Genomic DNA, 14,655 nt, shown 5'->3' on the forward strand with positions numbered 1-14,655 from the left:
AACCACTAGAAAATAATTGCTGGAAAAACCACTTGATACAACAATCGTCTAGCTGAGACTCTGAATGAATATGAATTAATTGATTTGGCTTCGACTTTTTAATTAACCTCTACCCAACACCAGACTTAAGACGAGCCATGCAGAGCAGGAGTGAGATCGTCGTCCAAGTGGTGATGGAGAAATGACAGGTGTATGCCCCGAGAGATAATCAAGGTTTATCCTTAAGTATTGGACGCCAAATCATTCTTAGCCTCAGTCCTAAGACCTTAAGTGTTGTCTTATCCCATGCTTCATAATAAATTCGAAATTCCTCCTTGTTAATTGTTCATCAATTGTAATCATTGATGCCATTGTGCATATATTAATTCTCATGGCAAAGGGGAATTAATTATTTGCTTGTGGTTAACTTCCAATATTCCTTGTGGCATCCTTGATCCTTTATTTGCTAGGAGATCTGCTAAGGAATTTAAATTCCTTAACACATGCATAATTTCAACCTTTTCAAATTGTTGAAGTTGGAGGAGGATCCTTGCCTCTATTGAAGAGGAGGTCTCTTTAGAGTGACATAATGCCTTCCAAACTCACTAGATGACAGTCATTGAGTCGTCGAATACCATGATTTGTTGTATTTTCTGATTAATTACTAAATTTAAACCTTACCATATAGCGAGAAACTCAACTTGGCTATTGGTTGTTGCTCCCAATCCCCATACGAATTGTATCTTTGTTTGTACACCGAGACTAAGAATCACCTCTCCCACTCTTGCCACCCGTATATTAATTCTTATTATAATTAATAATAATACTAATTTGAAGTAAAATTATAATTTATTTATTTTTTATAATGTTTTTAAAATTCCGCCAATATGTATCGTATAATGAAGTAAGTATTATAATATTTATCCACATTTACGAACCATTTAATTTATATGATTACACTAATTTATAGATCATAAAATAAAATGCAAATTATACTTAAATTTTAATCTTTTATTAAAAATATAGTGATTTATAAATTTAAATAGTTAATGGAGTATTATTATTATGTCAGTTTTGTGCAGTGACACGTGACATCTAGGATCGGTTGACTTGTATTAGTTTATCCGTATCGCATAAATTTTTCAGTTTTATATTGTTAATATCATGCTTTTTATGTCAATTTTTGGGTCCGGGTTTCGAGGGTGAACATCAGTGGACAGACCAATCACATGCCAAACATTTTGATGAGGGTTGCAAATTTAATAAGCCTACCGTCAACTGTAGCCTTGTTTTGGTTGAATCCACGCAGGCGTTTGAAATCCATTCTTCGTTATCATATGCATACATAACCACTAATATTTGGCCTTTCGTGGGAGGTTCGTCGGTCTCGTCAAGATGAAGCTTGCAACCTACGGAAAAAAATGGAGGTAAGGGAAGTCGAGACTTGAGGCCTTTTAAACCTTCGCTGAAAGCGTTTAGGGAGAAAATTTGGTTTTATAAATGTTTCTTTAGAGCTATGGGATTGTCATGTTAGTTATTTTCATGGGCGGATCTGCTTCCCTCTGGAGATTTTGTTTTGTATCAATTTCCCACGTCTATATTCGCATGGTTGCTCTGCAATACGTTTATGTTTATATGCGATCATGATTTCTTTTTCATTTATTTTACAATGGTTTGTTGCAATATGTAAACCAAGTTTGAATGTTTACTTTATGAAAAAAGAAATTAAAAGGATGAGACATGGTTGTCCACTACATTTTGTTTTTCGACTTGAAGAAACCCCCGACTACGCGACGAGGCCATGTATTTAACATCCGGCAAATTGAAGATGAAATTGAGGACAAGGACATTGATTATATAGACAACTATTACCAAACGAATATGATATATTCAAGTCACAATAGTGGTTACAATTAAGAAATAGAAAAAATTACCTCCTCGTGTTTGGTTGGGTACGATTTTATATTTAAGTTGAGAAAGTTTACTTTATTTGAACAAATTTTTTTACATTTTTTTAAATCAATGTGATGAAGTGGCAAAGAAATTTGTCAAATAAGATAAAACTCATAGAAACGCGGTATATACAAAATGGTTGTGCAGATTGAATCAAGTTCCTCAGAAAGGGAAATTATATATATATATAAAAGAGTCTATGTGCATATGAATTTTCTATTTGCAAGTTTGAATGGTTTTTAAATGAATGAACATAATGGATTTATCAATTGAATCAAATCAATAAGGAATGGAGATTTTATATAGTAGTTTTTGTTTTTTTTTGTAAGTTTGGTGGTCCCTTTCTATTAATTTTCTGAAATGAACCAGGTTACATCTATATATCCACGAGTTAGGTGGCCTTAACTTTCCCAATGGAAAACCAGATCTGTTGGCCACCTATGTGCAAAATATGCTATCCATAAGCAGAAAAACATAAGTCTGTCTAGCCATGCAATATAAACCTAAGAGCCTTTATACTTCCTATTCTCTAAATAATTGTAAACATAACTGATAATAAGTCTATAACTATATAATAAAAGCATTCAAAAGGAAACCATGGGTGCATTGTCATTGTTCATCATTAGCATAATCCACTGGAGCGGGGACCTTCACTACGTAGAATCAGGTAGCTCCGAGTGAGGTATGTGTGGGATGTGCTGCTCAATCCTGCTCTGCCTACCATTCTGCTGCTGCAGTCAGAATTGAATTTTCTTCAATTCTTTGGTAAAATATGACTTCACCGAATGCCCCCGAGGGGCTGCATGCATGTCCAGAGGAAACTGTTCCATAGCTTTCGCCAGGATGTTCTTCATCATCCAGAATAGGCGCATAGTCTGCTTGTACTGAGTAACTCTCCCTCTAGTATTGCCTGTAACCAGGGCCATTTCATGCCATTCATCCAGGTCCAGATCAAAGTCTTTCGTTATCTATTAGATTTCTTATTCCCACTCTGCCATTAGTTGTCTAATCGGGTTGGAGCTACTTGCGCTGCTTCATCAATAATACGTGAGGCTGGATTATGCCCACGTCCCGTTCCTTCTACCCCCTTGGAGGAGTTGGTATGGCTTCCTGGAGTCGGGGCCACCTTTCTCTGCGTCCCTTGACCACGGTTTCCTCCTCCATTGTTCTTTATCCCCTTAGCTTGAGCCATTTTGTTGCCTCTATCTGTAAAGTGCTCTTCATTGTCCTGTACTCTCAGCTTTTCTATTGCCTAGGGCTGCAAGTTGGTTGCTCAACTCTGGTAGAGGTCTCACCCCCACCGCAAGCCTACTTCAAATTCAAACACCAACCGAGTAAGGAACCCCCTCCATTATCTGTGATTAAATGAGTGCTAACACAAGATTCTAATGCCATCTTGATTACATGCCTTCCTCTGCCCATTGCAGAGTTTAAACGAACAATGCAGAGCCACACGAACTATCACCATGTTGTCAATAATATAACTACAATTTCCAGCATTAATCAATTGCATCAACCACACATAATTACAAGGAATGAAGTGGGTTTTGAGCCAGCCGCAGGTCTAAGCCTATTGCTCGTCAAACGCTTTGCTAGGCAACCCCTTACAAAAAGCTCAGATAGTGGGATTCAGGCCCGTTATGTCCATAGTCGGCTTCAAATGCTCAACATCACTCCACACCCTCCCCCGAAACCTGAGATGAATACCCTCCAAGCCAAGGTTCCCAACCTAGGAAATTCAAGATCGTAGGATAGGACTAACCCAAGATTCTATCGGCTAAGCTTCTCTGCCTTCCCCCCTCTGCCACTAGATGGTATATCTGGGTTTTCTTGAGCCCCTGGCTCTCCCTTCACCGACGTCGTTTGAACCCCCCCCCCCCCCCCAATCTCTACACATCCAACCCTCTGTCCACTCTTCTAGCCCCAAGGGTAAGGGACTTTCACCGACCCTACTCTTGACTTCTTCTACCATGCATGCGCCCATAAGAGATAGACAAATTCCGAATTCCACAGACATAGGGACAAAAAATACAATGGACATCGACCCACCCTGGAGCCCTTTGAGGCCATGCCTCTGGGCCCTCCAAAACCCGTCACCCCACATCCCAGACATTGGCGATTCCCAACACAGGGCTGAATACTCATTCACCATTGTAACTAAAATTACAGGATGAAGACTGAGAACATACCAGGATGCACAACCGAGTTTTACGATTATCGACTACCTCCAATTGACCTGAGTTCCCTTCGCTCTCTCGTTCCACATACTCGTTATCACCCACACTGCTCTCCTCAACATACGAAACAAAGTTTGGCTCTCTCCAAATGTCCCGAACACGCTACTGCCCCCATGCAATAACATTGGCATGCTTTCCGCCACCGCTTCAAGTGCTGGTTGCATGAGGAGGGTGGCGAGGATAATCTTATTAACCTTCATCAATCCTTGGGCCCGTACAACCCATTAATGCCGGCTCGCACCCCAATCGGGAATACTATTTTTTTATTTTAATTTTCTACAAATTTGATATTTTAATTATATATATATATATATATATATATATATATATGAGAGGTAATAGACAATTTGACTTTTCCATTTGCAAGTCTAAATGACTTTACATGGATGAGCATAAAGGCTTTGCAAATTGAAGTGAAATTCACTCTTTTCAGGTGATCAAACACATTATAAGCAATAAGTAAAGATGATATTTGAGCCTCCATAACATTACTATATGATTTTTCTTTGCTCCTTTAACATTTAAATATCTAGTCAAAATGACCTTAACCAGCTACACTTTGTATATCGAGCATTTGATAATATTGTAATATTTTTTTCATCAAATAACTGTAATTGTTTCATCTGGAAAGAAAAATGAATTGTTTTCGTTGTCGACAGAGCGTCATCGTGAAAACCAATATTCAAGTAACATTCTCTATATTTTTATTAATTGAATTTAAATATTTTGAAATACAAAGAATAAGAGCTAGTTTTAAATTTTGAAATCTAAAAAATGATTGTGTATCAAAATCCAAAATTTATATGGATGACTTTTCCTTTTATATTATTTTGTAGTGAAAATCAAGTTATCCATTTTTTAACGGTGGCATTGGGAAGTACTAAGAACCATCATCATGTAGAGTCGACGGTGAAAAGTAGAGGGATGATTTTACCTTTCCAACCATTGTCATTGGCATTCCACAATGTCCACTACTATGTAGATATGCCTACAATATGTTCTCTTAGCCACCATATTCACAGGTTCAAAGATAATTTAAAAGAGATTTTGCTTTATTAATTAATTTGATATTAAGCTAAAGTTATATGTACAACATTTATTACACTCATGAGTGTATAATTATTTATAAGCACAACATTTGTGAATTGTAATGCAACGCAATTGCCCAAAAGGGTCGCTCTTTATGTGAAGTGAGACCATGAGTTCGAATATTGTTCGCAATGCTCATTGAGATTGATAGCACATAGGAGTATTGGAAGAGACTCGACGCTGCACCAGTTCTTGCATTGGAGGTGTGTGACCAGTTCAACAAAGGAACCTTTAAATAACCGAGCGGATGAGAATAATTCCCTAAGAAAAAAAGAATAAGTAGCGACCATTGCCAAAGTCGAGTCATCCTCTTGGCAAATTGAATAAAAATATAAAATTGGACGAGAATAATTCCCTAAGAAAAAAAGAATAAGTAGCGACCATGGCCAAAGTCGAGTCATGCTCTTGGCAAATTTAATAAAAAAATAAAATTGGACAGTTTTCGATCCTAATTAGTCAGAGGTGGAGATTGAGTCTAATCTAACAGTTCGTGGGAGGATATTAGTTTTGACTTCCCGACTTTATTAATATAAGTAATGTAGGTTGATAATATGTCTTAATTAAGCAAAGTCTTTCGGTAGAAATCACATAAAAAAAAATTGGCCGACGCATTCCGAACCAACAAGTGTGGTTCATCATCATCAAGACCAGAGGCAGATCATGGCAAAGGCGTAAATAGAGAGCAATGTAGAGACATTATTTCAAGTAATGGTTATATTTGAACAATAATATTTAAATTATGATATTAATTATTAATATATTAAAAAAAATATTATAAGTAACAGCAGCTAGTTTATAAGAAGAGCTTCAGCGTAAATCACATATAGAAAGACCTTTGTCGACGCGTTTCGAACCAGCAAGTGTGGCTCATCGTCAGGACAAGTTAATTTTTGAAAAAAAAAAAAAAAAAAAAAAATTTTATTTATTTAATAAAATATTATAAATAAATAATAATTTATTTATTTATTTATTAAAAACTAATATCATAATTTATTAATAAACTAATATGATATGGAGTTATTTAGTTTTTAATAAATTAATATCGTAATTTAAATATTATTTTTAAAACTAGTAATATTTGGTTTTAATAAATTAATTTAAATATTATTATTATTATTATTGTTGGTTACTTATTAATATTTTTTAATAGATTAATAAACTAATATCATATTTTTAATATTATTTTTTAAAAACTAGTAATATTTGATTTTAATAAATTAATTTAAATATAAAAATAGCCATTTAATATAGTTGTTACCTATTAATATTTTAATAAATTAATAAACTAATATCATTATTTAATATTATTTTTCAAAAACTAACCATTTAATATAGCAATTACTTATTAATATTTGTTTTTAATATGTTAATAAATTAATATCATAATTTAAATATTGTTGTTCAAATATAGTAGTTAATTGAAATTACTCCTTTATATTGCTTTTTATCTAAGTCTTTACATTGCTCCCTATTTAAGCCTTTGCAATGGTCTGCGTCTTCATCTGGCAGTGATGATCTACCAAAAAAAACTTTGCTTAATTCATTATGGATTATAAAAATTTGAATACAAACATGTTTCAATATCAAGATCACAACAATTTAGAATGCCAAATAACCTAAAAAAACGCAGGGGTAAATTCAGTGACTTGACTTGTTGATAGAGTTGAGTGTCCAGACTCCTCATAAGTGGAGAGAATCCAATCTGGGGACCAGCCATGAACTCGCCACCAATCGCTGAATCCAGCCAAGAACATGCTCCCAATCGCTGAATCCATGGCCACCCAGCGTCCAATCCCCATGGCTTTGTGTTTTTCCAGCCTATAGCCCCTAGGCTGTGGACCCGGAGGCTCTTCAACACACTGCCTGCACCACTCATCAGCCTCCCCCTGCTGCTCATTGGCGCTCTTCGCATGGAGCTTGCCACCCGTTTCACTCTGCCTCTGTCAAGCTAACTGGTGGCTCTACGTCGTTCTTCACTCTCATGCAAGCTTCTCTCTCGCTCTTTCTATTTAACCAGCTCCATATCTCTATTGCCGGGTTTCCTCCCTCCAGCCTCTGAGGGCTGGAGGCTCATTTTTTACACTGTAACTTCTTCTCTCCATGCTCGACCTGGAGTCTCTCCCTGGCTCGGTTCCCTGCTCCTGGCGTCGCGCGGTTGCATGATATGATTTATGCAGATGATATAGGCTCCGCAACAGGGTCTTGGTGAGTGATAGGCTTACTGTGAATTTGTTTATTGTGGGATCGTCTTATTAACTGATCGCGAAGAAGAAGACACAGGCTTTCTGTGATCTTATTCTTGCTCTGGAATTGTTATGTCTTTTGAATATTAGAGGAGTTAAATGCTGAAGTTAAAAGCTTCGTGATAGGCTTTCTATGATTTCTACGGACTCTCATGGTCCGCACTACTGGCCCAGTTTCTCCTGAATCCAAGGGGGGTATGGTTTTTTCTTACAAGTTTTCCCAATTTAGGCAACAATGATAAAGACTCTTTTCAGCAAAATTAGATCCACATTTTACATTTACAGCCCATGTCGGGACATTCGCTTCCGAATTGGTAAATGGTGGTGTGTCCTCCATTTTTTCTGTTGCTGCCTTGACTGCAACAACTGTTCTGAAACAAAATAGACCCACAGCCCCGCCATCGAATCCTCTCAGGGCTTCAGGGATTCCCGGCCACCCTCCCGGTAGCAAATTTCAAATCTTTTTCCGGCGTCCCTCCCCTCTGCTACTATTAATGACCTTATCTCTTTTTCTGAACAAAATGGATTTTCGACGGCTGGCAAGCGTCATCTCACCCACCAAAGTCATTCTCTAGAGCCTTCTCTAATTACAAGTTGTACTTTTCTTTGCCAGTTTCTCTTCAGAACGTTCAAATTCTGTCCTCCCCTTTGTCCTTCATCCACAATTCTTTTTCTCCAGGCATTCTTTCACCGTCGGTCTTACTCTTTGGGATCTTCCAAGGTACGGGGGATCCCTTTTTGGGATTTTTCCACAGATCCACAGGACCTCCTCTCTGACCAAGATGGCAGATGGAAGCGACTCTCCGGCCACGATAGCCCTTTTTGCCGCGGCCATTGAAGCTGAGTCAGCCCGAAATCCCGCTGGTGGGATCTCGACGTGGCAAAACTCCTTATCGGACTCTCTGCCTCCGGGGCTGCGGGACCCTCCCCTCTCCGGGAACCTTGCATCTCTCAAGCATCAAAAGGACCGCCACAAACAAAGGGCTCCTGTCAAAACAGCTCCTCCCCCAAAAGCGATTTCGGTCTCTGGCACTCCCCTGCTGGAACGTATTGAGAGCTTACAAAAGTTCGCCCTGGTGGGGAAATGGTACTTTCCGGAAATGGACGAGGCCCATATGAGGAACTGGATCGCAAAAACTTGGCCTCCAATCATAGGCTACACTCCGATTATCTCCCGCCTCATGAAGGATTGGTTTTCCTTTCACTTTCAGAAGGAAAGCGACCTGGAGCTCATTCTTTGCAGACCGTGGGTGTCGGGCAGAAGCTTCCTCTCTCTTTCCAGATGGTACCTTGGTTTTGATCCTCTCAAAAATACTCCCTCTCATTGTCTGATCTGGGCAAAACTCCCCAATCTCCCTCTTCAACTGTGGACGCCGGAGATTCTGGCTATCATTGGAAATGCCATCGGCAAGTTCATCTACGTCGACCCGTGGGTTCGTGGTGCGAAGGACAAAAGAATTGCTTGGATACTCATTGAAAAACCATATAAGGGTGCTTACCCCGACCATATAGAAATCTCCTGCGATGGCTCAAAGATCCTCCAAAGGCTTGATTATTGGGGCATTCCGTTTCGCTGTTCCTCCTGCCATCGGACTGGCCATCTTCTTAAAGATTGCCGTTTTCGCAGACATAGACGATCTGTCTTCCGCCCGGATAAAAGGCCGCAAGTGGATTCCGACAGCCCCCCTGGGGAAAACTTCTCCTTCAAATCCACGGAGCTTCGAAGCTCTCACGAAGATTCAGTGTTGAGGCCTCAGTCGCCGAATTTTGCAGGTTTCAAGTGCTCTTCTCCAAAGAACAGGTCTGATTTCTTCAGCCCCCCTGTCACAGAACAGTTTGAAGAGGAGGCGGTCCCTCCCCCTCCCGAAATGAACGCAGCAGATTTCGTAGTTGGATCTCATCCAATTCTCATCTCATCTTCATCGCCTTCTAAACCATCCGCCACCGACAAAGGAAAAGTCCCCCAGTCGACCCCGACCCCCTGCAATTCACCATCGGGCTCCCCAGTCAATAACTATGACAGTGATATTGACCAGCTGCTCAACCGTCACCCTCCGATCTTAGAACCTCTGACCATCCACAAGCCATCCTTCCCCTCCATCAGCCCAAATTCCGCCAAGAACATCACTGTCAGAAAAAAGCATAGAGGTGGGAGTCGACATTTCAGAGGTAGGACTACTGCCTCCGAACTTGGAATAACCAATTTTCCTTTGATAGATGTTCCGATCTTCGAGTCATCTCCTCCACGGCCCCTTAGAGCAAGCTCGGCTGGACAACCCTCCAAATGACCTTTCTCATCTCTTACAACATCAGGGGTTTGGGAGCCGCCCCAAAGTTTCTGGCTCTAAGGGAGACTCTTCTTGCTGCCCGCCCACAAGTAATTTTTATTCAGGAAACTATGCATTCCAGCACACTGTCCCTGGCCTTCTTCAGAAAGATGTTCCCATTATGGCATATGGCTGCCACAAGCTCAGAGGGGCTATCCGGCGGTTTGGTGGCTATGTGGGATCCGCTCTACATCAAAGCAAAAGCCTTCAAATGTACTGCGGGCATTCTTCTCTCGGCCTCCATCAGAGGACGCTCTCAAACTCTCAACATGCTGAACATTTATGCTCCATACAGACATCGATCCCTCTTCTGGGATTCGCTGTTCAATTCGGGAATTCTGGACATTAACTCCCTTCTTATTGCAGGTGACCTAAATTTCACTCTTAGCTCGGAAGAATGTTGGGGCCATTGTCGCTGCCCGGTTGACAGGTTGGCTGCCAGAATGAGAAAGGAGTTTTTGAGAAGGGATCTCGTTGATATCGTCCCTGAAATCTTGGCTCCTACGTGGGACAACGGTAGGCTGGGCGATGCCTTCATAGCTAAAAGAATCGACCGCTTTTTTCTACACTCCAGCATGATTCAATTATGGGGAATGCCGACCGCAAAAACTGGAGGAGATTTCACTTCCGACCATAAGCCAATCTATCTGCTTTGGCGGCCAGTCGCCCGCAAAATGGGATATTCCTTCAAGTTCAATGCTACCCATTTACACGATGCAAGTTTCAATGATTTCATAAAAAACAGCTGGAGGGAAATCAATCTTGCCGACGATGCCTTCCTTCTCACCTTCCGAGACAAAATCCGACAGCTCAGGGAAAAAACGAAGTCCTGGCAGATCGATAAGCATCGCAGAGATTCACAAGAGCTACACGACATCAATCTCCAATTAAGCCGGCTTTCTTCTTCTATACAGCACAGTGGCCGGACGCTCAACCATGCTTTTCTCATCAGCTCCCTACAAAGAAGGAAACAGGCTCTTCTTAAAAAAGAGGAAGAATCCTGGAGGTTGAAAAGCCGCGCAACATGGTTAAAGAGCGGGGACAGGAACACACGATTTTTCCATAACTTTGCAAATGGTCGCAGGACAAAAAATACAATATGGAAAATCGTAAATGATAATGGTGACTGTTTTTTCTCCCAACACGATATTGCAGAAGAAGCCACCAGATTTTTTAGGGAGCAATACAAAAGGCGCCACAGCGATGTAAACAATATTCTTTGGGCGATAGAACCTGTGCCGCTCATGTTCGACGACGCAGCAAACGAGGCATTCTACAGGCCCGTCACGGAGGACGAGCTATCTGAAACTCTAAGGAGCCTTAAAAAAGACAAGAGCCCCGGACCAGACGGCTGGCCGATCGAATTTTTCTCCCATTTTTATGAGCTTTTCAAAAAAGATCTTTTGTGCATGGTAGACGCCTCCCGCCACTCTGGAAGCATAAACACGGCTCTATCCGCCACCTTCATCGCATTAATTCCAAAGCGAGAAAAATCCACTTCTCTGGGGGACTACAGGCCGATTGCCTTGTGCAACACGCTTTATAAGATCATTTCTAAAATCATAGCTGAAAGATTGAAGAAGGCTCTACACTCCCATATAACAAAAGACCAGCATGCTTTTCTAAAGGACAGGCTTATCATGGACGCAGTGGCTATGGCACAGGAATGCCTCTTCTCCATCATCTCCAAGAAAACCGATGCTGCTGCCTTAAAAATCGATCTTAAAAAGGCTTTCGACTGCGTGGACTGGTGCTTCCTCAGATTCCTCCTGGCAAAAATTGGCCTCAGGCCCATGGCGATCAGCTGGATCATGGCATGCGTCGAATCTGTCCAATTCTCTGTTATTATAAATGGCATCCCCTCCTCTTTCTTCAATGCAGAGAGAGGGCTCCGACAGGGATGCCCTCTCTCTCCCCTCCTCTTCATATTGGTTATGAACTGCCTCAGTACGCACATCAACCTTGCGGTGGCTGATGGCAGAGTTAAGCCCGTCAGGATCTGTAGAGACATACAGCTCTCCCACAATCTCTTCGTGGACGATGTCCTTATTTTCGCCATGCTATGTAAGCCCACTTGGATCTGCCTCTTTCTATTAATCAACAAGTTTCAAGATGCCACCGGCCTCTCAATCAACTGCGGGAAATCAGTGCTCTACCACAACGAAACTAACTCGGCTTTGGCACAGTGGATTGCTGACCGTTTCGAGATCAGTCTCGCCCAGATTAAGGAGGGGTTCACCTATTTGGGGTTTCGTCTCAAACCAAAGGGTTATCGTGGCAGGGACTGGGACTGGCTCGTTGATCGTTTTTACCACAAGATATCTACCTGGGAATCGCGCACATTGTCCCTCGGCGGCAGATATACTTTGGTGCAAGCGGTTCTGTCCCAGCTCGTGGTATACTGGGGACACCTCTATCTTCTCCCGGTTTCTGTTCACAAGAAGATGATGTCCATTGCAGCAAACTTTTTGTGGGGTGGCCGATCCTTTCAGTCCAAAATACATCTTGTAAAGCTGGACCACATCTCCAGACCAAAAGAAAAAGGTGGCTGGGGTCTTCTCAACATGATACAATTTGGAAAAGCTCTCATCTGCAAGTCTCTACACAGGGGTATATACGGGAACAGCCCGTGGAGTTCTTTAATCAAGCAAAAGTACCTCAAAGGCAGGAATCTTGTTTATTGGCACAGAAGGTCTTCTATTGGAATTAGGCTCGGATCCCCTATCTGGCTCAGCTTTAAAAAAATCCAACCCTTCTTCCTGAAGAACCTCAAATGGACTTTTTTCTCTGGTTCCAGCGTCCTCATTGGCATTGACCCCACTTTATACAACCTAGAATCCCTCATCCCTCCTCCACTTCTCTCCTTTTTTCACTCCAGAGGCCTTTTCACCTGGAATACTCTTATCGAATCTTGGTCCTCCCTCGAACCCCTCTGGAAATCTGATCTTCAATTAGCCATCCCCCCTGCCCTCCGCCCCCTATGGCTCTCCTTCACCGCCAGATTCACAGGCCGAGGGATCCTCCAACTAGGCACCAAAGACAATCTCATATGGTCTATTGATAACACCATCCGTTCCATTTCTGTCCGGACCATCTACTCTGCCGTTATTGCTTCACAGCCTCCTCTACCCTCTACCTTCCCAATCAAATTCTGGAAGGCACCCTGTCCTCTCAAAACCATTCTTTTTTCCTGGCTCCTCTTCAACAACAGGAACCTTGCATGGGATGTACTGCAAAAGAAGGGGTGGACTGGTCCGGGCAGGTGTCAACTTTGTCTCACGGAGCTGGAGACGAACTTCCACATGTTCTTTTGCTGCTCGGCCTCCTCGGCCATCTGGTATGATCTATCCCTACTCTACGGCTTTCCTCACATGCATTTCTCTTCGGTTCAGGAAGCCTTCGTTTGGTGGGGCTCTCAACGCCCCAACTGGCAGGCTCTCTTCATCTTCACATGCTGGTACACTTGGAAGTGGAGGAACAGTCGCATTTTTCAAGATTGCGGGCTGCCGCTCGCCTCCATACTTCCTTCTATTCTGGGCTCTTTGGCTCCACCGATTTAAATTGGCTGGCTGCAATCTTCGTTACCTGCTACATCATCTCCATCAGCGCTTTGGTGATCAGTTTCTTTTTTATTATCGTCAACGAGTTTTTGCTGTTGCCCTCTCACTTCTTATTACGATTCTGCGGAACTGTTTTTTTTTTTAGATTTTATTCTATGTTTTGGATCCGACAGTTGCCGCGGATCAATGCTTCAACAATATATTTCTCACACATCATGCACTGATCATACGTTTTTGTATCATCTAAATATGCTCTGATCAATGGCGTTTGGCTTGCTATGTTCATGCTTGGCTCGGTAGCAGCCCACAAATGTATCGACCATTATATTCACTTAATATAATCTATTCTGTTTTTTCCCTCTGAAAAAAAAGAGTTGAGTGTCCATAAAGTTCAAATATTGAAATTTCGCATTGTATATCCTTTTCAATAATCCTTTTTAACTTTAAAAAGTTTAAATAAAATATAAATAATTTTGAGAATCTATTTCGTACGTCATCACACAAGCGTACATATTTCTAATTAATCGTGATTGTGAATCTTTCTATGATTAAGCGTACATATTCTATGATTAATCGTGATTGTGAATCTTTCTATGACTTTGATGTCCTCTGTCTCCCTTCCGTGTAATCGTCTTGTATCGTAAAAACAATCTACTCTTTAAGGATAATTAAACCGAAACAAATGAATTAACGAAGTTTCAAACTTTTTTACTGATTCGGTAGAATTTGATAAGTATGATAGAAAGTCGTGTGATTCAGCATTGAAAAGTATTGATGACTGAAGGTTAATAAAGTCAAAAATTTCTCAATGAAATATATTAATAAAAATAGTTTAAAAAGACAAGGATCATTGTTTTATTATACCACAATAGTGCAGTACAGATTATAAGTCAATACAGATTATATTGTTGTTATTTTTGAAGTTCATAACATAATTTGAACTGCCATTGTTTCTCGTTGATTACGAAATGCATAAACCAATATGCAACTCAGCCATGAGCCCTTGTCTACATGCAAACTGTAACTTATTCCTTCATCTATGTTTTATTTCTCTTCTCATACATATTTGATATGTAATGTACTTTTTTTCATTCAATATAAATAACTTATTCCTTCATCTATGTTTTATTTCTCTTCTCATACATATTTGACATGTAATGTACTTTTTTTTATTCAATATAAATTGAAAATATTATTTTTTTGTGTTTTGTTTCCTAGAATTGAGGTACAGTGCTATTATTATTATTTTATAAACTATTTAATTGAG

Source organism: Pinus tabuliformis, chromosome 8, assembly GCF_031772625.1.
Source record: "Pinus tabuliformis cultivar Carrire ecotype Pingquan chromosome 8, CPIR1, whole genome shotgun sequence".
Taxonomy (NCBI): Eukaryota; Viridiplantae; Streptophyta; class Pinopsida; order Pinales; family Pinaceae; genus Pinus; species Pinus tabuliformis.